Source organism: Pan paniscus, chromosome 14, assembly GCF_029289425.2.
Source record: "Pan paniscus chromosome 14, NHGRI_mPanPan1-v2.0_pri, whole genome shotgun sequence".
Taxonomy (NCBI): Eukaryota; Metazoa; Chordata; class Mammalia; order Primates; family Hominidae; genus Pan; species Pan paniscus.
The window spans coordinates 57362620-57387262 of record NC_073263.2 but is presented as its reverse complement, the minus strand read 5'-3'; the positions used below and the strand labels follow the sequence as shown (position 1 = coordinate 57387262).

General features: G+C 35.9%; 1 long non-coding RNA gene across 2 annotated transcripts; it reads right to left on the bottom strand.

Annotated features, from left to right (window-relative positions):
- Positions 1–18196: 18196 nt before the first annotated feature.
- On the bottom strand, positions 18197–24234 carry LOC129393646 (uncharacterized). 2 transcript variants are annotated; one of them, XR_008620643.2, is made up of 3 exons: positions 23787–24234; positions 21666–21767; positions 18197–18284 (listed from the first exon to the last, which is right to left on the bottom strand). It is a non-coding gene; the product is annotated as an uncharacterized LOC129393646 (long non-coding RNA). The 2 variants fall into 2 exon arrangements; XR_008620644.2 differs by having other exon boundaries at positions 21685–21767; positions 23787–24230.
- Between the last annotated feature and the right edge of the window lie 409 nt (positions 24235–24643).

Sequence of the window (24643 nt, the reverse complement as noted above, 5' to 3'; positions counted from 1 at the left end):
AAAGATAAATCAAAGTAAGCATTTGAAGATTATTTTGAGAGGCTAACGGTGATTTTTTTAAATTGAACTAAGAGTATGAAAAACTATATTTTGTGAGTATGTAAGACCCAATAATTCAGTAATATGTAATGAGCTAGTTTCCTCACCTCAGATAGAGATTTATAGCACTTAGAGAAGAATGGAATAAACTACCTCTATAGTTCAATATAATATACTAAAACATGAATAAAAGAGTAAGTATATTTGCCCCAGTATAAATGAAACTTCTGCGTTGTTTCAAACAATTCTCTGTTCCATTATACTCAGTGACTTTGTGAATATCTATAGCATAGACTGAATCAGTCAGGGCCATTCTCTGGGACAGTTTTATTCTATCTGCATAGTGAAGTATAACAAATTTTCTCAAAGAGAGAAATAGGAAATAAACCTATCCCTTGTTGCCTCAGACAGATGGAAAGCATAATTACAAATGAAAGGTTATGTTGATTGTTTAAGAAAAAAATCTAATAGAAAAACAAGTATTCTTTTACACAACTCTTTCTTTTTTCTATCTTGGTTCTTGACTTTCTTCCCATTTCTTGGTTCAGGATCTTGTGTAACTGACTGTTCCTTTTGCCACTGATTTGGGTTCTGTGAAACATCCAGGTACATTTCCAATATAATCTTTTGTCTTTTGTTCGATTCCTTTCACCTATGTTAGTCTGGTTTAAATATGTTTCTATTTCTTGTTTCAGAATGACTACATGTCTATGTAATAAAATGGACAATAATGTAAATAAAGTCAATAATTTAATCTTTTTTTTTTTTTTTTCCTGAGAGGAGGTCTTTCTCTGTCGCCCAGGCTGGAGTGCAGTGGGGAGATCTCAGCTCACTGCAACCTCTGCCTCCCTGACTCAAGCAATTCTCATGCCCCAGCCTCCAGATCAGCTGGGATTACAAGCACCACTACACATGGCTAATTTTTGTATTTCTAGTAGAGATGGGGTTTCACCATGTTGGCAGGGCTGATCTCGAACCCCTGACCTCAGGTGGTCTGCCTGCCTTAGCCTCTCAAAGTGCTGGGACTACAGGCATCAGCCACTGAACCCTCTAATTACATCTTTTTAAAAAAGAAATCTCATGTCCCCATATACTATACAATACCTTTATATACTTTACTATAGTTCTATTTATTATATATGTATATTTAATGTATTGTTTATGCATATATTATGTATATAATGTATGTATAATGCATGTACATGTATTGTCATATGTGTATAATGTATGTATATGTATGTGTATGTTTATATATATTTAATTTTACATATGTTTTTTGCAGCATTATTTATCATTAACATAATTACACAGCAGTTATTTGTCATTGAATTTTTCCCACAATGTTGAGGTATGAATTTCTCTCCCTCCCTTCCTCCCTTCCTTCCTTCCTTCCTTTTCCATCCTTTTTGCCTGCCTGCCTTCCTTCCTTCCTTCCTTCCTATCTTCCTTCCTTAAATATTTATTGAATTCCCTCTACTTGCTAGCCACTCTTAAAGTCATTGGAGGAACAGGAGGACCCATAAGCATAAGAACCAAATTATCTGCTCTCATTGACCTTTCGCTTTTAAGTTGAGGAAGGACTGATAAAATAAATAAACTCATAAATGATTATCTAATATTTCAAATGGAAAAAAGTGTTATGAAGAAAAATAAATGGAAAGGATTAAAAATAATGGAGTGTGATACATGGTGCAGTATTAATACTTTTAAGCAAACTTGAATGATACAATTAGAAGAGCCATGTGAGAATCACCAGAAGAGAATTCCAGAGACACCTGAAATTGAAATGCCCTAATCATAAATGGATAGCTGGTAACAAACTTATATGCGGTAATTAATAAAATTGACAATTCTAATGAATAGATTAATATTAATTAGCTGAAGATTTGGTGTTTAAGTTAAGGATATCAACGTGTAAAAACAACGGATATTTATGACACCATGACTAAGCACAACTAAACTTAGTTTTGCAGATTGAGGGCACCTTACATATCATACTAGGAACAACTTTAACAATAACAGTTTTAATGAATATAATTCATGTTCTTAGGTGCTATGCTTATTATTTATCTAAATAAAGATTAAAACTGAGAATCTTAAGGAAAAGACATCTCAAGGTCATAGTGGTTGGAGATGCACAGAAAATAATTTGCTACATATGGAGAAATAAGAACAAAGATTACAATTTAAGCAAAAAAAAAAATCTTGCCACAATTCCTTTGTGAGTTAAAACTAAAATTTGATTGTGAATTGATTATTGAATTGAGCTTCTTATATAAATGTACACTTAAGTCAATGTCTACTATGTATGTAAAATTTACAACTCATTAATATGTTTCGAATTCACTATGAATTAACTTTATTTTTGTATTTCTCTTCAAACACCTAGTGAAAGGACAGTCCTAGAGACTGTTTTATTCATAAAAATTGTCTTTCCACTGAAATTAAACCCGAAATTATTATTTTCTAGTTGTTTAGAGCTGTGGGGTTCTATTTCCTGTAAGCAACTTGTGGTCTACATTTGGTTCATGGGGTAATATATTATCCTTTTTGATTGGAAAATTGCTTAGAAGATGAGTAAAGCGTCCATTGAACAGAAAGTGGATGAATTGTCCTTCTATAGCCAGTAGCAAACACTATCGGCTATAGCAAGTTAAGATTTTTATAGTCTAGCTGCTGCATGCTCATCATGTAAGATATTTTTTCAAGGATTTTCTACATACAAGAAAAAGGAAAAAAAAAGTCACACATCTGTTGAGTGATTCTGATCAAAGGAATTATGCATTTTGGGAAGAGCTTTTCCTAAACAAAAAGGGAAGAAAAAATGTTATGTCTTCAGAATCTCAAAAATTTTATTACTTATATCGACAAAAATAGCATATTTTAGTACACTTAGTTAAAATATGAGAAAATCTAGGAATATGTCCCATGATCAACATTAAAAGCATTACCATATAAACAAATCTGTTGTTATTATAGGCATTTATTTTAATGGTAGAATCTCTTTTCAAATTTTCCCTTAACTGTAATCTTTATGGCTGTACCAAATGCTCTAGTGTTCATACACATTTCAAAAAACTTTTAATATATTAATTTTTCACTTTTGTTATAAACATTTCTATTTTATAGTAATATTTGTTCTTATTAGTTTTATCATTTTTCAAATTTTACTAGTGTGATATAAAATACTGCTGCTTCCCAAACAATAAATGTAGCAGATTTTATTTTCCAAAGTGCCCACTGCAATATTTCCGGTCCCTTGTGCTCTTCCAGAACTTTGCCACACAGTTTTCAAGAGGGGAATATGATTGCTCTTCTCTTGCCCGAGAGAGACAATTCATTTTCCGTCCAGGGGAAGCGACACAGTGTGACTTCCAAGGCTAGGTTATAAAAGGCAGTGTGGATTTTATGTAGTTCTCTCCCTCTTGACATGCTTACTTTTGAAACACAGCTACCATGTTGTAAGGAAGCTCAGGCCAAATGGAGAGACTGCATATAGGTCGCCAGCCAAGAGTCCCAGCTGACAGCCAGCATCAAACATTAAACACATGGGTAAATATATCTTCAAATAATTCCAAACCCTAATCTTCAAATCTTGCAGCTGAGGCCTCAGATATCATAGCTCAGAGACAATCTATCCCCAGAGCAGCCTGTCAGAACTCCAGACCCAAAGAATCCATGAGCATAGCAATTGATTGTTTTTACACCTATAAGTTTTAGGGTGATTTAATCAATAGCCCTAATAAAAAGAACCATAAATTTGTGTTAATTTGTAGGCATGAATAACTTTTCACCTGCTCATATTTTTATTTCTTCTTTTGACATTAGACAACTGACAAAAACATGTAACATCCTTTGTGTTAATGGTACACTTCAGTTTCTTCCATGTGTTAATCCTTCCTGTCAATGTGTCTGCCTACTTTATATTCCCTTTATTTATGTCTCTCAAATATGTGCTGTGGGAGGCAACATTTTAAAATTCACCTGCTCCTGAATTCTATGCTGAGACCCTGAAAACCTGTCAATATGATGACATATAACTTTCATGGTTGTTATGTTAAACACTACAGTCGACCTTAAAATAGAGAGATTATCTTGGTGGGTATAATCCAGTCACATAAATCCTATGAAGCAGAAAACTTTTTATAGCTGGTGAAATGAGGAAGGCAGAAGAAGGCAGAGAGATTCAAAGCATGAGAAGGCCTTCACACAGCTCTGCTGGTTTCAAGATGGCCACATAAGAAGAGATGCAGGTGGTCACCAAGAGCAGCTTCTGGCTGACAGCGAGCAAGAAATTGGGGAACCCACTCCTGAGTGAGAATCCAGTAAGGAACTGGATTCTCACAACCTGAGTAAACCAGGAAGTGGATTCTTACCCAGAGTATCAACATAAGAGCTTATGCAGCCAAAAGCTTGATTTTGGTCTTAGGAGATAGTGAATAAAGAATCCCGCTGAGCTGTGCCGAACTTCTCACAAACTTATTCCTTGTGAAATAATACAAGGATATGTTTTTAAACCACTAATTCTCTGGAAAATTATTATACTGCTATAGAAATATAATACATGCATTTTATTTTTTCAATTGTTAACATTTCTGTAAATTTGCTAGAGAATTGCATCACTGGTTTTACTGATTTACTACACTTCTTGAAACAGAGTATGTAAAGTACAACCATGAGCAAACTACTGACTGCTCCCTATTTTTGTATGGTCAATGAGCTAAGGGTGATTTTTGCTTTCATATGGTTGAAAAAAATACCAAAAAAGGAATAAAATATGGTAAATGTGAAAATTATATAAATGTAAAATTTCAGGGTCTATAAACAAAATGTCATTGGAACATCGCCATGCTTATTGGTTTACAAGTCATCTATTAATTTTGTGCATGATGGCAGTATTTTGTGCTAGAACATCTCTTATAGTTTCCTGCCTCTGCACATGCTTACGTTTTAAAAATTCCAGGCTTCTTTTAGATTCTACCCTTCATTTGACTCAGCTTAAATTCTAATACCATCATATATCTTTCCTGCGCATCTTATCCATCTGAAATTGCAAGTTAAATGTCAGTCTTGATACCGTCATGTACCATCACTTCATACTTACCTTATTTTTAATATTACAATTACTGTTTTCTTGTCTTACCCCCTGTGATGGTTAATACTTGGTGTCAACTTGATTGGATTGAAGGATACAAAATGTTGATGCTGGGTGTGTCTGTGAGAGTGTTGCCAAAAGAGATTAACATTTGAATCAGTGGGCTGAGACAGGCAGACCCACCCTTAATCTGCATAGGCACAATCTTATCAGCTGCCGGCACAGATAGAATATAAGCAGGCAGAAAAATGTGAAAAGAGAGACTACCTAGCCTCCCAGACTACAGCTTTCCCCCATGCTGGATGCTTCCTGTCCTCAAACATCAGACTCCAAGTTCACGGCCTATTGTGGAATCTTGTGATCCTGTCAGTTAATACTTAATAAACTCCCCTTTATATATATAAATAATACATGCTATATATATATAGCATACATGTATATATGCTATATATATATACACATATATATAGCATACATGTATATATGCTATATATACACACATATATATTCATATATATATATATATTCCATTAGTTCTGTCCCTCTAGAGAACCCTGACTAATACACCCCCTCAACCAAAATACAAATTTAGGGAAATCAAGGACTATGCCCCAATTATTTAGAATAATTATAGTGTCTAGCAGTGTGTTATGTACACAATGTTGCTAATGATAAAATGTTCAATTTAGTTGTTAAAACTTCTTAAATTAGCACCAAATCATTTTAATTTCTGTCTTTTTATGAAAGAGATAGTAATTTAATATCTGAGCTTTTACAAATTTTGTTTATTGAAGAAGTAAAAGATAAAACATATTTTCTCCCAAATGAAGAATCTTTCTATTTTATATAAGTATGCCTGGTCTTCCTCAACAGTTCTGCAAAAATAAATTGATTATTCTCAAACAGGAACCTAGGTAAACAAATGAAATTTATTTGTCATGTAACAGTTTAGATATTACTGTTTCTATATTTTAGGTGCAGTTAGCTTGTGCTATATACAAGAATATATAGTAAGGCATTAGGGTAAAATCAAGTTAAGGTTATAATTTTTAAAATGCATCATTTCTCAGTGTAAAAACTATTTTCTACCTAATTAAAGAAAAAAATGGTAATTTAAAACAGCAATATTTGGAACTGGAATAAGTTGATAGTAATACTTTGGTCACCGAAAGGTACAACACACCCTGATTCTTCGAGAATGCCAAATGTTTTCCCTCCACTATCCTTGATTTTCTCCCTAGATTTAAGCTTTTGATCCACCCTGAAATATAATGTAACAAAATGGTAAATGCAATTTTTCTCTCTTCTTCAGAGGTCTGAAAAAGGCTCCAGAAATGAAAATATCAGTACCACATGCCAACATTTTCAAAAAAAGGTAGGGGGGCTGCACCCATCTACATCTCTGAAGGATTTGCTCACAGACAGCCTAACTGAACTTTCACCCATGCGCCTTGTGGCCTCTCCTCTTGTCCTGTCTCTACATATAAGGGGAAGCAAGTGGTTCATTTAGAAAGAAGAAACTTTTTTTTTTTATTATTGGAAACTTGTAGAAAGAGAGAGCTCCCTGCTAGGGACAATGTGTTTCCTCTTTATTTAAGCCAGAGGACGCTGTTAGGAAAATCCTTTAAAGAAAGCAATGGGAATGATCTGCAAGAGGAACTGGCCCTTTTTTCCACAAAGCATTCCCACTGGGGCTGGGCAGGAAGATGCCACAGAGCCAAGAAGAGACCAATTGGGAAAGTGTGAAGCTGTTTTCTGATTGTGCCCTGTATAGTTCAATCTATTCAGCAGACTAGTTATTGAAAGCAGAAATGTTAATAGGAAGTAGTAATATTTAGTAATTAACTTACAGATTCCAGATGCTTTATTTCATCTGTTGAATAATACTTCTGTGCTTAAAGAGTGATTGACTATGTGGGTTTTATATTTTGACATTAAGCCTCAAATAAGATGCAGTCATATCTTTACTAAAAGTTTATTTCTGATTACATATTTCAAGAGTGAGCCTTGATTAGTTTCCTTTTCCATCCTTGCCCAAGAATGTTGATTAGAAAACAATATATTTTCCCTCACTCTCTGAGTTAGTATCTTGGTAAATGGAGAATGGGTTTCTTATTTATAGCTGGTATAATAAGCAGTTTCTATCTTTCCATGTATGTATTGGCCAGTGCAATATGTCTGCGGGAATCGTTAATTATTTGTTGAAAAAAGAGAAAAGCACACATATACATTCTCTGTTATTTTATTTGCTTCATTCACAGTCAGTGCTATATTGGTCATTTATGAAAACATTAAAACCAAGTTTAAGATCCCCTGGTACAATACAGGAAAAACGCTGTTATTATTGTTGACACAGAATCTATCCTATTTTTAAATAAGCCTACATCAGACTGCACATTTACAGAATAGTCAAATCAACTCAAATCCAGGTTTATGGACAGTTAGGATTTTAAGTAGAGTTTTGTTTTTTTTTTTTTAAGTAACTAAAACACTGCAGAAAAGAGAGCCTTAAGTAAATAATATTTTTAAGTTTTTCATGAGACAAATCTTGTTCAAATTCCTTTTAAATGTCAATATGACAATACATGGTGTAGAAAAGGTGCATAAATGATAAAAGATGACATTATTGTGTTTAGTGCGAAAGTACAAAAATCTTGGAACTGTAAATGGCCTGTTCTTCTTCACAGTATTCAGAGGTCTGCAGAATAGTTCTACTGATTTCTTCATCCAAAGAAAAGTGTTATAATGGCTAATTAGTTTGAGTGAATTTCTAGTGGTAAATAATAAGAGTAATAATTCACACCTCTACATACTGTTCTTAGAATAAAATGGCCACTATTCTCTCAAAAAAATGTGTAATTGTTTAGAGACCAGTAAATTTATTAGTGTAGCAGATGCTCTCTCAGTTTTACTTTTGGAAGTCTGAGAATAAGATTGGGTATAGATTTCTTGAAATTATAATAGATTTAATAGCTATATTCGTATTTTTGAAAACTATGTTTGTTGGTAAAGGGAAGAGTCTTGAGAGAAAAAAAATACCAATTCTTTAAAATAATAAATTCTAACAGGAAAACAAATACAAACTTAACTGTATATTATATCACCGTGTCAACTCAGATAGTGTGCATATTAAATATTCTATACATTATTATTCCATTTTATAGTTACTCTCCTAAATTAGGAGTTTGGTACTTGTCACTGGTTCTATACTTGGCACAAATAGAATGCAACTTAAAACAATTGGGTAAGCTGTTATTAGAGAGAATTCAAAAATAATTAGTAGTTTGTCAGATTTATTAATCCTTGGCCATGACTTTGGTGTCCTTTGTAGAAATTATGTGGTGTATAACATTAAACAATTTGCAGATTTAATATGATTCAAATATATTTGTTTCTGGGTTCACTATTTTGCATTCTTTTAAAATATGTTTACAATAAATTTTCAAATGTGAAAGTTTATATGAAAACTATTAAATGTTTCTTTTAGTAAGGAACTACATATAAAAACCTCTGAGAAGCACGTCATATTGTCAAGATGATATAGGTTACAGATTAACTCTCAAATAAAGCTAAACCAATCTTTCAAAATAAACATCAATTATACAAAAGACAAGAGAGAGATTTCAATGTTTTTTCAATATAATTTTTAGAAAATTGCAATGCCTTTAAATAAAAAGAAATTTTACTTTTGCCCTAATGTTAATTCAGATGCATATAAAAAAGATCTTTGCCATTTCTAATTTTTGTTAAATTATTTGCCATTTCATTAACATTGCTTTTGTTAACATTGCTTTTTATTTCTGCAATATAATATGTTGTTCTGGTAACAGCAATAGAAGGGAATTTTTATCAGTGTAAAATACAATAGCTTTGAAGTGAAATGATTACAAAAATATAAAATACCTAGCCATGTAAAAATTGTCTGAAAATAAGGCTGAAATTGCTTGAAAATTTTTTTCTTCCTTTTTTTTTTTTCTTTTTTGGGACAGGGTCTCACTCTGTCCTTCAGGCTAGAGTACAATGGAACAATCATAGCTCACTGCACCCTCAAAATCCTAAGCTCAAGCAATCCCCCCACCTCAGCCTCCCAGGTAGCTAGGACAATAGGGGTGCACCACCATGTCTGGCTAATTTTTAAGGTTTGTATAAAGATGGGGTCTCGCTATGTTGCCCAGGCTGGTGTAGAATCTCTGGCCTCAGGTGATAATCCTGCCTCAGCCTCCCAAAGCCTAGGCATTCCAGATGTGAGCACCCAGCTGCTGCTTGAAAGTTTCAATAGCAATTGCCTCAGATACCTATTACAGAGTAATGAATCCTCCCATCATTTTTTTTGTTGTTGCTACATTTCAATTTCCTCAGGGTTTATTGTGCTCTGCTAGTGAGTTTCCCCTTAGTGTTTAGAAATTTAAAGTTTAGAGTCAGTGAGAGCATTATATGTTACATGTATACATACACACGTGTGTATACATATATACATATATGCACATAATAATATACACACACATATATGTGTAGATAAAAATGTGGCTTCTGCTTTTACTGACTCTAACTTTTAATACTGGTAAGAAGACACTTTGTACATTTTGTAAAATCCATCTACCAGATATATTTTACATCTAAAAACAGAGATAAAATAGCAGTTTGGCAAAATGGGCCATTAAAAAAGCAGATGAGATTTCATGAAAGACAAAACTTGAAATTAATCTGCATCTTAAAGGAATTTTATATTTTAGCAAATATCAAAAGAGAGTAAAGAAAAATAAAATAAAAAGAAATGTGACCAGGATGAACTCGATGTATCCAGAGAAAATTTGCCTGCAGAATACCTTGTATGGAGTGACAGAATGTAGATTTATTTCAGTGTTTAAGAGCTGTCTTTTGAAAAGTGTTCAAATCAGGATAAGAATGTTGGAAAAAGTCTTGACAGCAGTGTATGCCAGAAAATAAGTACCGAGAAGCAGGCAAGAGATCAGGAAGATGAAGCAGCATCTCATTAATTAAAGACATCTCCCCCTACATCCCAGCTTTGCTGACACTCACAGTACCAAAGCCACACAAAATGAGAGCTCTCTGTATATTTTTAAAAGGTGTTCACAGTTGTTTTTGCTGTTGCTGCTTTCTAGAGTGATAGTTCTTTCTTTAGTTGGGTTTGGTACATCTATTTCATGATGCAGATTTTCCTGAAATATTTTGTCAATCTGGACTATGTGTACAGCCAAATATTTCACATTAATTTTTTAATTTTCTCTGAATGTTTATATTTACTTCTACCAATAATCTGGGAATAAGAATGAGTAAGCAGCCGGGTCTATTATTCCAGCAGCTCACCCGCCCTTTCAGAGTATGGGGTAGGTAAGCTTAAATCTGTTTGAAAATATATAGTCTCTTATTCATGTCTTAGAGATATAACAGTCAGGCAATGTTTTGTGTGTTGTTTTCATCTTTAAATTTCAGTTTATCCTTCTTTATATTAGATTTACATAAAATCATTTGGTTTTCAATAGTCATTTTATTACTGAAATTCTTTTTAAAAGAACATAATCAAAAATTGATTTAATTACCTTCTTGAGATTAGCAGTGTTTTGCTTTTATGTTAGAAGCCTTGAAAAACAGAGCATCAATAATAATGTTTTTCTTCAAGATACTATAGTTTTCAAGATACAGTTCAAAAGTTCATTACCATTGTTAACAAAACTGACTTTTTCATATTTAATCATTTAATCAAGCATAAATTAACCAATGAAATAAAGGAGGGTATTTTTTCGGACACTTTTGTTTTATACTTTTAATCATTCAGTAGGAAAAAAATCATCATCATTTAGCTCTCATAAAAATTAGCTCTTTTTTCAGATAAAATAAGAGGTTGTTGATATAAGATTGCCTTAGATGTAATGTTTATTAACTTTTTGATTAAGCCCTTGTTTTTTCTCTGTTATCAGATTACTCTTAGTATTGTCATTATTAAGGAAATTCAACTGATTAAAAATATTAAAATCTGTCATTAATATACAAGGATAAATGAAAATGAATAAACTCTGTAGTGCCTTTGCATTCTTCTTTATCATCATTATCACCATCAGTACTTCTTGTTCCTTTTCGGCATGCTCAGAAAACATGTAGAGTTTTTAGAACACATGGGGTAAACTTCCTAGCTATCATTCATTTTGCCTTATTAATGATATAAGGATATAATTTTCTTTGTGATGCCATGAAAAATAATAATATATTTGGAATACTCGTGGTGAATTCAACCAGTTTCTCTGCTCAATGCATATAATTTACTCCTTCACGGACCTTGTTTTTTCTGTTCCTTTAACCATCTTTCCTTCCAATAGGTTCGAATAACTAGATGACAGCAAGATTCATATTACTTTTGCTTGTATAAATGAAATAGAGTGTGACTGACTATACTGACACAAAATGACACAATCATTATAAGAAAATTCAAAGCTGGGTTGGCATGACTTTTGATAAATGGTCATCTATTTTATTTATGCAATAATACAAAAATGCTATGCCTTTTTAAATAACTTTTTGTAGAGCTAGAATTTTTCAAACATATTTATAATCATATAAGTTTTATGGCTGAATTTCTAAACAATTAATGTATTTAAGATTAAAAATAATTTAATAAATCATAATTAGTCTCTTCTAATTAATGCTACATATTAAGACCCCAGGAAATATTTTCTGGGTATTATCTGTGCTATTTTAAATTATTCATCAATTTCTACTTTATCCTCAACTATATAAGAAATTTTTCATAAATTCATTATTAGAATGATGGAGTTTATAATGACATTGAAGATTACTGAAGTCAATATACTTATATTACAGAGTAGGGAAAAACTCTCAAATTTAATGACGATTAAGGTAGTAGCAGTAAGTCTCAAACAGAGTCAAGTTCTTGTACCACTCTTAGTTTTTCTCTATCCCTTTGTTTGCCTGATACTTTACAGAAATAAATACTCAGTTACTTTGTTTTGTACAGAGGAGCTGAATAAATAAAATATTTGACAACAAGATATGCAGTCATTACTTTAGAATGACACCATTTTATATAAAACAATGTCTGTCTATCACAAATTTAAGACAAATATTTAGCTAAAGTCAGTGATTTTATTAATTAAATTTTGTCTGAAAATGGAGAAAGACAGATGTCAGAACAAAATGTAATGGCATTTTTGTAAATAAAGAAATATGGAAACATGCAAATGTCTTACAAATAGAAGATTAAATGAAGTTTTATATGTAATTGTTGAAGATTCATGGCTACAATGCATTAGAGATACCATTACATTTTCAGAATTTTAATATCTAGAAAAACTTTTGTATAATATCATTGAAATAACTCATTTTTAATCTCAAAATAGGGAATACATTTTTATAAGACATAGTACAAATGTAAATTTAACAAGGTTCCTGCTTTTCTGCTTATTGTTTAGTCCTATTATTTAAGGAAATTTGTCTTCAGTTTTATCATAAAGAATTTTAATTGCTACTCAACAGAAAGTATCTGAGTAAATAAAATTATCTTAGCAAGGAAATGTTTCCTGGATGACTGTTAGAGTTGCACAGGCTTTAACTCCAGTTCATATTTATTAGTAAACTCTAAAACAAAAGGTTATTTGTATGACAAATAAAAAGTGCTGATGAATAAAGGGATTCAGGATTACTCTTTTGATATTAAGAAAATGTGGGTAACTTTTTTCTGCTTCCACATTTGTTATTTTAGGAAAAAATTATATGGATAATATTTTTTCCCAAATGATTTTGGCTTTTTTCCCTGATATTTACATTTATTTTACTGACATAAAGTAAAAGCAAGCAAACAAACAAAACTCTGCAAGAAAAACTCTAGTTTATATGGAAAAGAAAAGGGAGAAAAGACAAACATCCAACATTTTGATGTATATTGGAATGTTTCTTTCTCTATGCCTATTTATATAACAAAATGGAACACAACCTACAATATTATATATGTGTGAAATTACAAAAGTGTATGCTAGATCTGTTTATATTTATTTACCCCCAAATATAATAGGAACCTATTCCCATATGTGGAACTTTAGAGAAAATATTTCACATTTTTACATGTTGTAGGATTTCTGAAGAAAAAATTGCTGGAACCAGGATTAACTTAAGAAAGCAACACACAGAATTAAATGAGGATTTGGATTTCTCACTATTCTGAAGGCAACAGCAGCATTATTACTTATAAAAATAGTGTGTATATTTGTTGGGAGGTGTTGGGGATAATCTCTTGTATGTAGTAGCATTATAATTATGGAAGTTTTCATCAGTGGTAAATTGGTTTGAGGTACAGTTAGTTGGAAGGTGAAGTAGTCAGGTACGTACTGGGTATGACACTTATTTGGTAAAGGTACAATAATAATGATAAAAATTGTGATGTGAGCTTGTTGCACTGAAAATCTTTGTAAAAATAAGATTAGAGGTCACTCAGGGAATTTAACCATCAACTTGAAGCATGCTATGATAGGCAGAGATCCTATGTAGCATCTTGATAGAGATTCTTATTTCTCGAAGCCACATTGTAAACTATGCTCAAAATTAGGACTATGACATAAGTTTGATAGTGGGAAAATGATAAAGGAGAGGATATGTTTAAGCAAAACAGGTCCTAAAGAGCAAAGGCTAATGTCAGGTTCCAAGAGACAAAATGGAACACAGCAATGTGAAATAAGGAATTGTCAATTGATGAACTGAAGAATGAGAACCACTAAATTTCCTCAATCCCTCAATGTAACTCTTTCTCAGACCTCCTTGTCACCTCAATTTTGTCTGTCTAGAAAACCCATTTATCATCATTTATGAATCAGTAAAGATTCATACCACTATGTGAATAAAGCCATTCACAAAAATGGCAACCAAGAGTATTTCCCAAAGTTATGCCCACTGAGATAGTTCCCCGTTATGTCCTTTATTTATTATCTTCATGGCCATTGGTATGTGGAGCTGTAAGGTAGCCTACATTATTTTAATACCTGAGTCAAGGTCGAGGATTTTATTAACAAATATGGAGCTAATTAGTGGAAGGTTGAAGGCCATATCTAGAGGTAGACAGGTTAAGAGTCAATTTTCTATTTTCATGTATATTTCAACTCCTCAGTGAATGGGTCTTCTCTCTCGTAAGAGATGTAGTTAGGAAGAGGTGGGATAAAGTTTGTATTTAATAAATCTATTTTATCAATCTTGTTATAAATCTTTAAATTTAAATGTCTACATTTTGCCAGAAAAGTTATAGCACGTATACCTCATTAATAAGCCACTATTTTCAGGCTTTGTTCATCTGATCAAGGAATGTATGTGATCAATTTTAAGATATGCAAGGTAGCTTATATTAATTCCTGAATCAAGGATAGTGGATTTTATCAATAAATGTGGAGCTAATTAGTGGAAGGTTGAAGACCATATCTGATGGTAGACAGGATAAAAGCCAATTTTCTGTTTTTATGTATTTTTGTCTTGTCCAATTAATGGATTAGGTCAAAGAGTAAGGCCACCACTCTCCAGGTCTTCCAGTTGCAAGTTAGCCATAGTTCTATGTAAGTTCACCTTTTTTCATTTCTAAACTAGATATCATTTTTGTTATCTACTCAAACACATTATTCAAGCAATTTTCCTTTTTACCTTTCTTTTTTTTCTCTCACTTTTGCATTTTTCTCCCATTAAAGAAAATAAAAACCTTTTCGTGGTCTCACAAATTCTCTTAAAATCTCTTTGCTCTTTATGTCAAAACTCTTCCAATAGGTCATTGCTTTCTCTGTCTCTAATTTATCTTGTTTTTTCCTTAAGCTCACTTCGGTCTGGATCTCACTCCTTCCCGCTCAATGCCTTTAAGAGCAGCAGTCTCCTTTTTGTATATGGAACATGATATAATGGCTCTTACTAAACCAGGTTCCTTTGAATATATTTATGACTTGCATCTCATCTCTTTCATGCTTTTACTCAATGTTATCTTCTTATTAAAGGCTTCCTTGACCACCCTTTTAAAATATCAATTCATCGTTCTTTCTCCAAAAATGCTACATAATTTCCTTAATTTTTATACTGTATGTTTTTGCTTGTTAAGAAAACATGTTCTATTAAAACAAAGGTTTTTATCAATTTTGTTTATTGCTATATCTCTAACACTTAGAATAGTTTCAGCACATGATAAATTATCAGCAAATATTTGTTCAATCAACTTCAAAATGGTATATTTCTAATGATAAAATTTTGTTAATATATCATAAGAATGTTCTAATATTATTTTAAAAATTGTAACTCTATTTCAATGGCTTCACAATATTCTGTTATATATGTATCCTATTAGATATTTGACTACACAATAATTGTTTGATATTAATTTTACTATTTTATCTTATTATAAAATAATACATATTTTTTTGCCTATGGTCTGTGCTTTGACATTTAAGATTTGTAGAAATCTACATAACCATGTATAATTATTTTAAAATTTAATAAATATTGAAAACATTGGATTAGTAACAGAATACTCAGGAAAAACTAATCAATTGAAAATAATAAAACAAAATGTTGATATAGATTTTATACCTTGAGATTTTTTTCTTACTAGTATGATCTAAAATTTTTTTAATGTTAAAAATAAACTTGTGATGTTTTGGTACAATATCTATATTAATAATTGACCAGAGTTTTCAGTTTCTTTTTTTGTGTTGTTTAATGTTTGCGTCTCATAATCACACCAAGAGCTTGGAGTTCAGTAAAAATAGAAGGTAGTGGAAAAAGCCATTATATTCCACACATTTTACCATTCGTAAAGGCCTTTCAAAATCAATTTATCTAATTTGCATAATGGCACTTAAAATTAGGATTATATACTCTTTCTTGTAGTTGATCAAATAAAACTCTAAGATGATAAATAAAATTTGTACAAAACATAGTGGTCCTCCATTACAGAGTACAAATACACTGATTGTAATTCAAGTATTGTTTGAGTTCACTTTTGAGAGTAGTATTTCATATCTAGGGACCAATATTTATATGCATGATATAATATTCTATGCTAGAAAGAAAAACTATAATTCTTTCTGTTCACAAATATAGAAATTAGTGACTTAATTTTTCACTTTCAGTCATTTAAGTTTATGAACGTTGCTTAATTTGTGATAAGCTGTTCCCCATCAAAATATTTTGTGCTATGTAAGGTGATGCATTTGTAATTAGCTAAATTTAATCATTCTACAATGTATATATACTTTAAAACATCATGTTGTGCATGATAAAAACATGCAATGTTTCCTGTCAATTTTTTAAAAATTAATTTTGTGTTCCAAATTTATGTTTTTATTTAGGGCTTATAGTATGATGTGGCTTTGTAACAATTAGGTGTTGAGTCTATTTTTGCAGTTTAAAGAGCTAGTCTGTTATGATAGTCATAATATATTTTATTTGTATAATTTTATCTAAGAAACAATTTATCATGAATTTTAAAACTTATTGTATAATGGAAATCACATAGTCAAGTGTTAAAGGGGTCATTTTTGATACAAATTAGCAAAAGATATAGAAAATAAAAATAGTAAGTTGTGGTGCTTTAGCTAAATGGACAACTGCTACTCTCCTCAAATGGATTGTTACTCACTGAGATGTGAGCCTATTTTTGCCAAGTATTCTGAATTTTGGAGAGAAACAAAAAAGCATGCTTTTATATGAAATAGCATATTTTATGTGTGTTAATTAAGTTTCTTTTTTAAAATACTAAATGCCAAATAGATTACTTAGTGAAGTGCCAGTCTGGTTCTGTTCACTGGCAACCAACTTGCAAAACTGTCATATAAGAAATTAGAATGTTTGTTCCAGCCTATGTCATTTCTACAAGTATGATAACAACATTTAAAACATCTGCCAAATGATAAGAGCATATCTAGTAATTTTAAATTGAATGATATAGTAATTGCAATGTTATCTCAAAAAGATAGGATACTCTGTTAAGGATCTCACTAAACATGATGGAGATTTAATTATGGCCAAGTGCTGTAAATACAAAGTCACAAGGCTTGACCCTGGATTTCTTCAGAAATTCAAGTAATCTTTTACTCTTCTTGAATAGTAATCTTATTTGAGGAGGGTTAAAATAAGTAATGTTTAATATTTCTAAAAGACAAATTAAACTGAGTAGTATTTTTGTAGCTCATAATTTTAAAACAATTATTTTCTTATATATATATAAACATGATAGTGTAAAATGTTTTCAAAAAATATTCAAAAGTCTCACAAAACTGTTGTTCAGTTAATGCTCAATTCTCAGTGTTTTCTTTTTCTTTCTTTTTTTTCTTTCTCTTTCTTTCTTTTCTTTCTTCTCTTTCTTTCTTTCTTTCTTCTTTCTTCCTTTCCTTCTCTCCTTGCTTTCTCTCTCTGTCTCTGTGTCTGTTTAATTATGTTCATTCTATAAGGGTAGTAGAAATTACACTGAAAGAATACCATTGATATTGGTAGTCAAAAAAATCAAACTTTTGGGGATTAAATAATCATTCTGAAAATATAATCTCTAAAATGGAAAAATATAATTTAATATTACAGGCTTTCTTTGATTCTCAATCAGTTGTTTTGATACAGCCAAAGTTTATGCTTTACTCAAATAAGAATTATGTTTAGACTGACATCATGATGGAGTGATCATGTCCTATTGAGAGACAGCAGTAGCTGGATTTCCTAGGCCGACTAAGAAATCCTAAGCCTAGCTGGGGAAGGTGACCACACCCACCTTTAAATACGGGGCTTGTAACTCAGCTCAAACCCGACCAATCAGGTAGTGAAGAGGGCTCACTAAATTACAAATTAGGCTAAAACCAGAAGGTAAAGAAATAGTTAAATCATATATCACTGAGAGCACAGGGGGAGGGGAAATGATCCGGATATAAACCCAGGCATTCGAGCAGGGAGTGGTAAATCCCTTTGGGTCCCTTCCCATTGTAAGGGAGCTCTGTTTTCACTCTGTTAAATCTTGCAACTGCACACTCTTCTGGTCCGTGTTTGTTACGGCTTGAGCTGAGCTTTGGCTCGCTGTCCACCATTGCTGTTTGCTGCCTTCGCAGACTCGCCATTGACTTCCACTGCTTCGGATCCGGCAGGGTGTCTTCTGTGTTTCTTTTCATGCGCGTCCCTGTGAAGAGACCACCAAATAGGCTTTGTGTGAGCAACATGGCTGTTTATTTCACCTGGGTGCAGGCGGGCTGAGTCCGAAAAGAGAGTCAGTGAAGGGAGATAAGGGTGGGGCCGTTTTATAGGATTTGGGTAGATAAAGGAAAATTACAGTCAAAGGGGGTTTGTTCTCTGGCGGGCAGGAGTGGGGGTCGCAAGGTGTTCAGTGGGGGGTGCTTTTTGAGCCAGGATGAGCTAGGAAAAGGACTTTCACAAGGTAATGTCATCACTTAAGGCAAGGACCGGCCATTTACACTTCTTTTGTTGTGGAATGTCATCAGTTAAGGTGGGGCAGGGCATTTTCACTTCTTTTGTGATTCTTCAGTTACTTCAGGCCATCTGGGCATATGCATGCAAGTCACAGGGGATGTGATGGCTTGGCTTGGGCTCAGAGGCCTGACATTCCTGCCTTCTTGTATTAATAAGAAAAATAAAACAAAATAGTGTTGAAGTGTTGGGGCAGTGAAAATTTTTGGGTGGTGGTATGGAGAGAGAATGGACAATGTTTCTCAGGGCTGTTTCAAGCGGGATTAGGGGCAGCCTGGGAACCTAGAATGGGAGAGATTAAGCTGAAGGGAGGTCTTGTGGTGAGGCGTGATACTGTGGGGATGTTAGAAGAAACGTTTGTCATATAGAATGATTGGTGACGGCCTGGATACGGTTTTGTATGAATTGAGAAACTAAATGGAATAACAGAAGGAGAAAAACAGGTATAAAAGGTCTAAGAATTGGGACGACTCAGGATATCTGATTAGAGAGTGCTTAAGGAGATTCGGCATAGTCCTGCCAGCAAAGATTATTTACTTCAAGAGTTAAGAGTGGCAGTTTGGGGATAGCACCAGGAGATATCAGCTGTGATGGCTTGGAAAAACAGTGTAAACCGGCAGTGTAAACAAGAGCAGGGCATGTATGAGTAGTTGAGAACAGTGAATAGGAGTATGACTAGACAGAAAATAGTAGGGATGACAATTTTTTTTTGGAGGGGGTGGGGCACAGTCTAAGTTGGTCTGGTGTCTGGAATGAGACTGGGGCCTAATAAAAAGGAGCCTCTATACAGGAGCTTAAATGGGCTGTACCCTGTAGCATTCTGAGGACAGGCCTGAATTCTGGGAAGGGAAAGTGGTAAAAGTATTGTCCAGTCGTTTTTAAGTTGGTGGCTGAGATTGGTGAGGTGTGTTTTTAAAAGACCTTTAGTCCATTCTATTTTTCTTAAAGACGGAGGACCACAAGGGATATAAAGGTTTCACTGAATACTAAGAGCCTGAAAAACTGCTTGGCTGATTTGACTAATAAAGGCTGGTCTGTTATCAGACTGTATTGAGGTGGGAAGGCTAAACTGAGGAATTATGTCTGACTGTGGTGGCCTTCTCAGACCCTGTAGGAAAGGCCTTTACTTATTCAGTGAAAGTGTCCATTTAGACTAAGAGGTATTTTAGTTTCCTGACTTGGGCATGTTGAGTAAAGCTAATTTGCCAGTCCTGGGTGGGGGCAAATCTTTGAGCTTGATGTGTAGGGAAGGGAGGGGGCCTGAATTATCCCTGAGGAGTAGTAGAATAGCAGATGGAACACTGAGAACTTATTTCCTTGAGGATAGATTTCCAGGATGGAAAGGAAATGAGAGGTTCTAAGAGGCGGGCTAGTGGCTTGTACTATAGCATAACCTGCCTTTGCTTGTGTGTGGCAATTAGGCCTGGTGGAACCGCCATCAATAAATCAAGCGTGATCAGGCTGAGGAACAGGAAAGAGGGAAATCTGGGGAAATGAGGTGAATGTCAGGTGGATCAGAGAGATGCAGTCATGGGGCTCAGGTGTGGTATCAGGAATAATGTGGGAGGCCGGATTGAAGTCTGGGCCAGGAATAACAGTAATTGTGGGAGACTCAACAAAGAGTATAGCTGAAGGAGCCGGGAAGCAGAAAGTATATGCGTCAGGTATGAGGAAGAAAATAGATTTTGGAAGTTATGAGAACTGTAGAGAGTGAGTTGAGCATAGTTTGTGATTTTGAGGGCCTCTAAAAGTATTAGGGCAGCAGCAGCAGCTGCATGGAGACATGATGGCCAGCCTAAAACAGTAAGGTCAAGTTGTTTGGACAAAAAGGCTACAGGACGCGATCCTGGTCCTTGTGTAATAATTCCAACTGCACAGCCCTGCACTTCAGCTGTGTGTAATGAAAAGGGTTGGGATGAGTCAGGGAGAGCTAGAGTAGGAGCAGTTTCTAAAGCTGTCTTCAAGGAACAGAAAGAGGAGTGGGGAAAGGATTTAGGATCTATGGGGTCAGCTAGGTTTCCTTTTGTGAGTTTATATAATGGTTTTGTTAGGATGGCAAAACCAGGTATCCAAAGGCGAAAGTATCTAACCATGCCCAGGAAGGAAAGGAGTTGTTGTTTTGTAGAAGGGGTTGGGGTTTGAGAGATTAGTCTGACATGGTCGGCAGGGAGAGCACGTGTGTTTTTATGGGAATTATGCCGAGACAGGTAACAGATGAGGAAGAAATGTCGGCTTGATTGAAGTAATGGGGGCTGTCTGTGAAGCTTTGCGGCAGTACAGCCTACGTAATTTGCTGAGCTTGATGGGTGTCAGGGTCAGTCCAAGTGAAAGCGAAGAGAGGCTGGGATTAAGGGTGCAAAGGAATAGTGAAAAAAGCATGTTTGAGATTTAGAACAGAATAATGGGTTGTAGAGGCAGATATTGAGGATAGGAGAGTATATGGGTTTGGCACCATGGGTGGATAGGCAAAACAATTTGGTTGATAAGGCGCAGATCCTGAACTAACTTGTAAGGCTTGTCTGGTTTTAGGACAGGTAAAATGGGGGAGTTGTAAGGAGAGTTTATAGGCTTTAAAAGGCCATGCTGTAGCAGGTGAGTGATAACAGGTTTTAATCTTTTTAAAGCGTGCTGCGGGATGGGATATTGGCGTTTAGCAGGGTAAGGGTGATTAGGTTTTATTGAGATGGTAAGGGGTGCATGATCGGTCGCCAAGGAGGGAGTAGAGGTGGGTTATACTTATGGGTTAAGGTTGGGGGATACAAGAGGAGGATGCAAAGGAGGCTTTGGACTGGGAAGAAGGGTGGCAATGAGATACAGCTGTAGTCCAGGAATAGTCAGGGAAGCAGATAATTTAAAGTGTCTCAGCCTAATAAGGGAACTGGGCAGGTGGGGATAACTAAAAAGGAGTGCTTAAAAGAGTATTTTGTAAGTTGGCACCAGAGTTGGGGAGTTTTAAGAGGTTTAGAAGCCTGGCCGTCAATACCTACAACAGTTATGGAGGCAAGGGAAACAGGCCCTTGAAAAGAAGGTAATGTGGAGTGGGTAGCCTCCGTATTGATTAAGGGGACGGACTTACCTTCCACTGTGAGAGTTACCTGAAGCTCAGCGTCCATGATGGTTTAGGGGGCTTCCGAGGCGATCAGGCAGTGTCAGTCTTCAGCCGCTAAGCCAAGAAGATCTGGGAAGGAGTCAGTCAGAGAGGCTTGGGCCAGAGTTCCAGGGGCTCTGGGAGTGGCTGCCAGGTGAGTTGAACAATCTGATTTTCAGTGGGGTCCCACACAGATGGGACGTGGCTTAGGAGGAATCCCGGGCTGCAGGCATTCCTTGGCCCAGTGGCCAGATTTCCGGCATGTGTAGCAAGCTCATATGGGAGGAGGTTCTGGAGGAACGCCTGGCTGCTGCGGTTCAGGCGTTTGGAAGTTCTTGTGTGCTGGAGATGTGGCTGGGGTTTGTCTCACAGTGGAGGCAAGGAATTGCAACTTTTTTCTGTTATTGTACACCTTGAAGGCGAGGTTAATTAAATCCTGTTGTGGGGTTTGAGGGCAGGAATTTAATTTTTGGAGTTTTATTTAATGTTGGGAGTAGATTGGGTAATAAAATGTATATTGAGAATAAGACGGCCTTTTGACCTTTTAGGGTCTAGGGCTGCAAAGCGTCTCAGGGTTGCTGCCAAATGAGCCATGAACTGGGCTGGATTTTTATATTTGATGAAAAAGAGCCTAAATGCTTCTGATTTGGGATAAAGAAAAAGGAGCATTAACCTTGACTATGCCTTTGGCTCCAGCCACCTTTTTAAGAGTAAATTGCTGGGCAGGTGGGGGAGGGCTAGTCACAGAACGAAACTGTCAGCCGGACCAGGTGTGAGGAGGGGAGGTGATAAAAAGATTATAGGGTGGAGGAGCAGAGGCTGAGGAAGAATTGGGACCTAGCTCGGCCTGGCGAGGAGCAGCCTGGGGAGGAAGGGAGAGGTCAGATGGGTCTGTAGAAAAGGAAGATTAGAAAGACTCAGCGACACTTGGGGTTGGTACTGAGGGGACAGGCGGGAGGGAAAGAAGGAAGATTTGGGACGAGTTGCACTGGGCACAGAGACTAGGAAGGGACTGATGTGTAAAAGAATGCCTGGACATCAGGCACCTCAGACCGTTTGCCTATTTTAGAACAATAATTATTTAGATTTTGCAGGATGGAAAAATTCAAAGTGCCATTTTCTGGCTATTTGGAACTACTGTCGAGTTTGTATTGGGGTCAAGCAGCATTGCAGAAGAAAATAAGTCATTTAGGTTTTAGGTCAGGTGTGAGTTGAAGAGGTTTTAAGTTTTTGAGAACACAGGCCAAGGGAGTAGAAGGAGGAATGGAGGGTGGAAGGTTGCCCATGGTGAAGGAAGCAAGCCTAGAGAAAAGAGAGAGTAGAGAAATGGAGGGAAGGGGTTCGGGTGTTCTTACCTTCCAGAAAAGTGGGAAAAGGGGTTGGGGCGCAGAGATAAGAGGTCAGGGTGCGGAAATAAGGAATGGGGTGCAGAAATAAGGGGTCGGGGTACGGAAATAAGGGGTCAGGACACGGAAACAAGGGGTCGGGGCATGGAAACAAGGGGTCAGGGCACGGAAATAAGGTATTGGGGTGCAGAGATAAGAGGTCGGGGCACAGAAATAAGGGATTGGGGCACAGAGATACAAGGTTGGGGTACTTGCTCCTCCTCTAGAAAAGCGGGACTTGCCGCTAAGAGTGAAGGAGAAGGGGTTGAGGGGTACTTGCCCCTCTCCCAGAAAAGCAGAGAAGGGGTAGAGACAAGGAGAGAAGGGGTTGGGTTACTTGTCCTGTCCCCGGAAAAGCAGAGAAGGGGTACAGACAAGGAGAGAAGGGATTGAGGTACTTGCCCCTTCCCCCAGAAAAGCGGGACTTGCTGCTAAGGGTGAAGGACCAAGGCAGGTGTCCCTGCGTGGTCTGACACCCTAGAAACGTGGGTGTATAATCAGAGAGGCGTCCCTGCAATGATTAAACACCAAGGGAAGGCTGCTTTCCCAGTCCGTGACCAGCACCGGAGTTTTGGGTCCATGGATAAAACATGTCTCCTTTGTCTCTCCCAGAAAATGAAAGGAATTGAAATTAAGAGAAGGGAGAGTTTGAAGAGTACAAAGGAGAAAGTGGTTGAGGGACAGTGAGAGAGGTTGGAGAAGAGAGTAAGAAGAGGCCGCTTACCTGATTTAAAATTGGTGAGATGTTCCTTGGGCTGGTTGGTCTGAGGACCTGAAGCCATAGGTGGATCTTTCTCACGGAGCAAAGAACAGGAGTACAGGGGATTGATCTCCCAGGGGAGTTCCCCCGATCTGAGTCACGGCACCAAATTTCATGCGCATCTGTGTGAAGAGACCACCAAATAGGCTTTGTGTGAGCAACGTGGCTGTTTATTTCACCTGGGTGCAGGCGGGCTGAGTCCGAAAAGAGAGTCAGTGAAGGGAGATAAGGGTGGGGCCGTTTTATAGGATTTGGGTAGGTAAAGGAAAATTACAGTCAAAGGGGGTTTGTTCTCTGGCAGGCAGGAGTGGGGGTCGCAAGGTGCTCAGTGGGGGTGCTTTTTGAGCCAGGATGAGCCAGGAAAAGGACTTTCACAAGGTAATGTCATCAGTTAAGGCAAGGACCAGCCATTTACACTTCTTTTGTTGTGGAATGTCATCAGTTAAGGTGGGGCAGGGCATATTCACTTCTTTTGTGATTCTTCAGTTACTTCAGGCCATCTGGGTGTATACGTGCAAGTCACAGGGGATGCAATGGCTTGGCTTGGGCTCAGAGGCCTGACATTTCTGATCCAGCAAGGAGACCATTGCTGCTCCCAAACCAGCTGGAGGCTTGCAGTTCTTCCTGCGTGGCTAAGTGCCCAGATTCATTCTAATAGAGTTGAACACTAGTTGCTGGGTTCCATGGTTCTCTGCCGTGACCCAAGGCTTCTAATAGAGCTGTAACACTCACCGCATAGACCAAGGTTCCATTCCTTCGAATCCATGAGGCCAAGATCGTCAGGTCAGAGAATAAAAGGCTTGCTGCCATCTTGGGAGCAG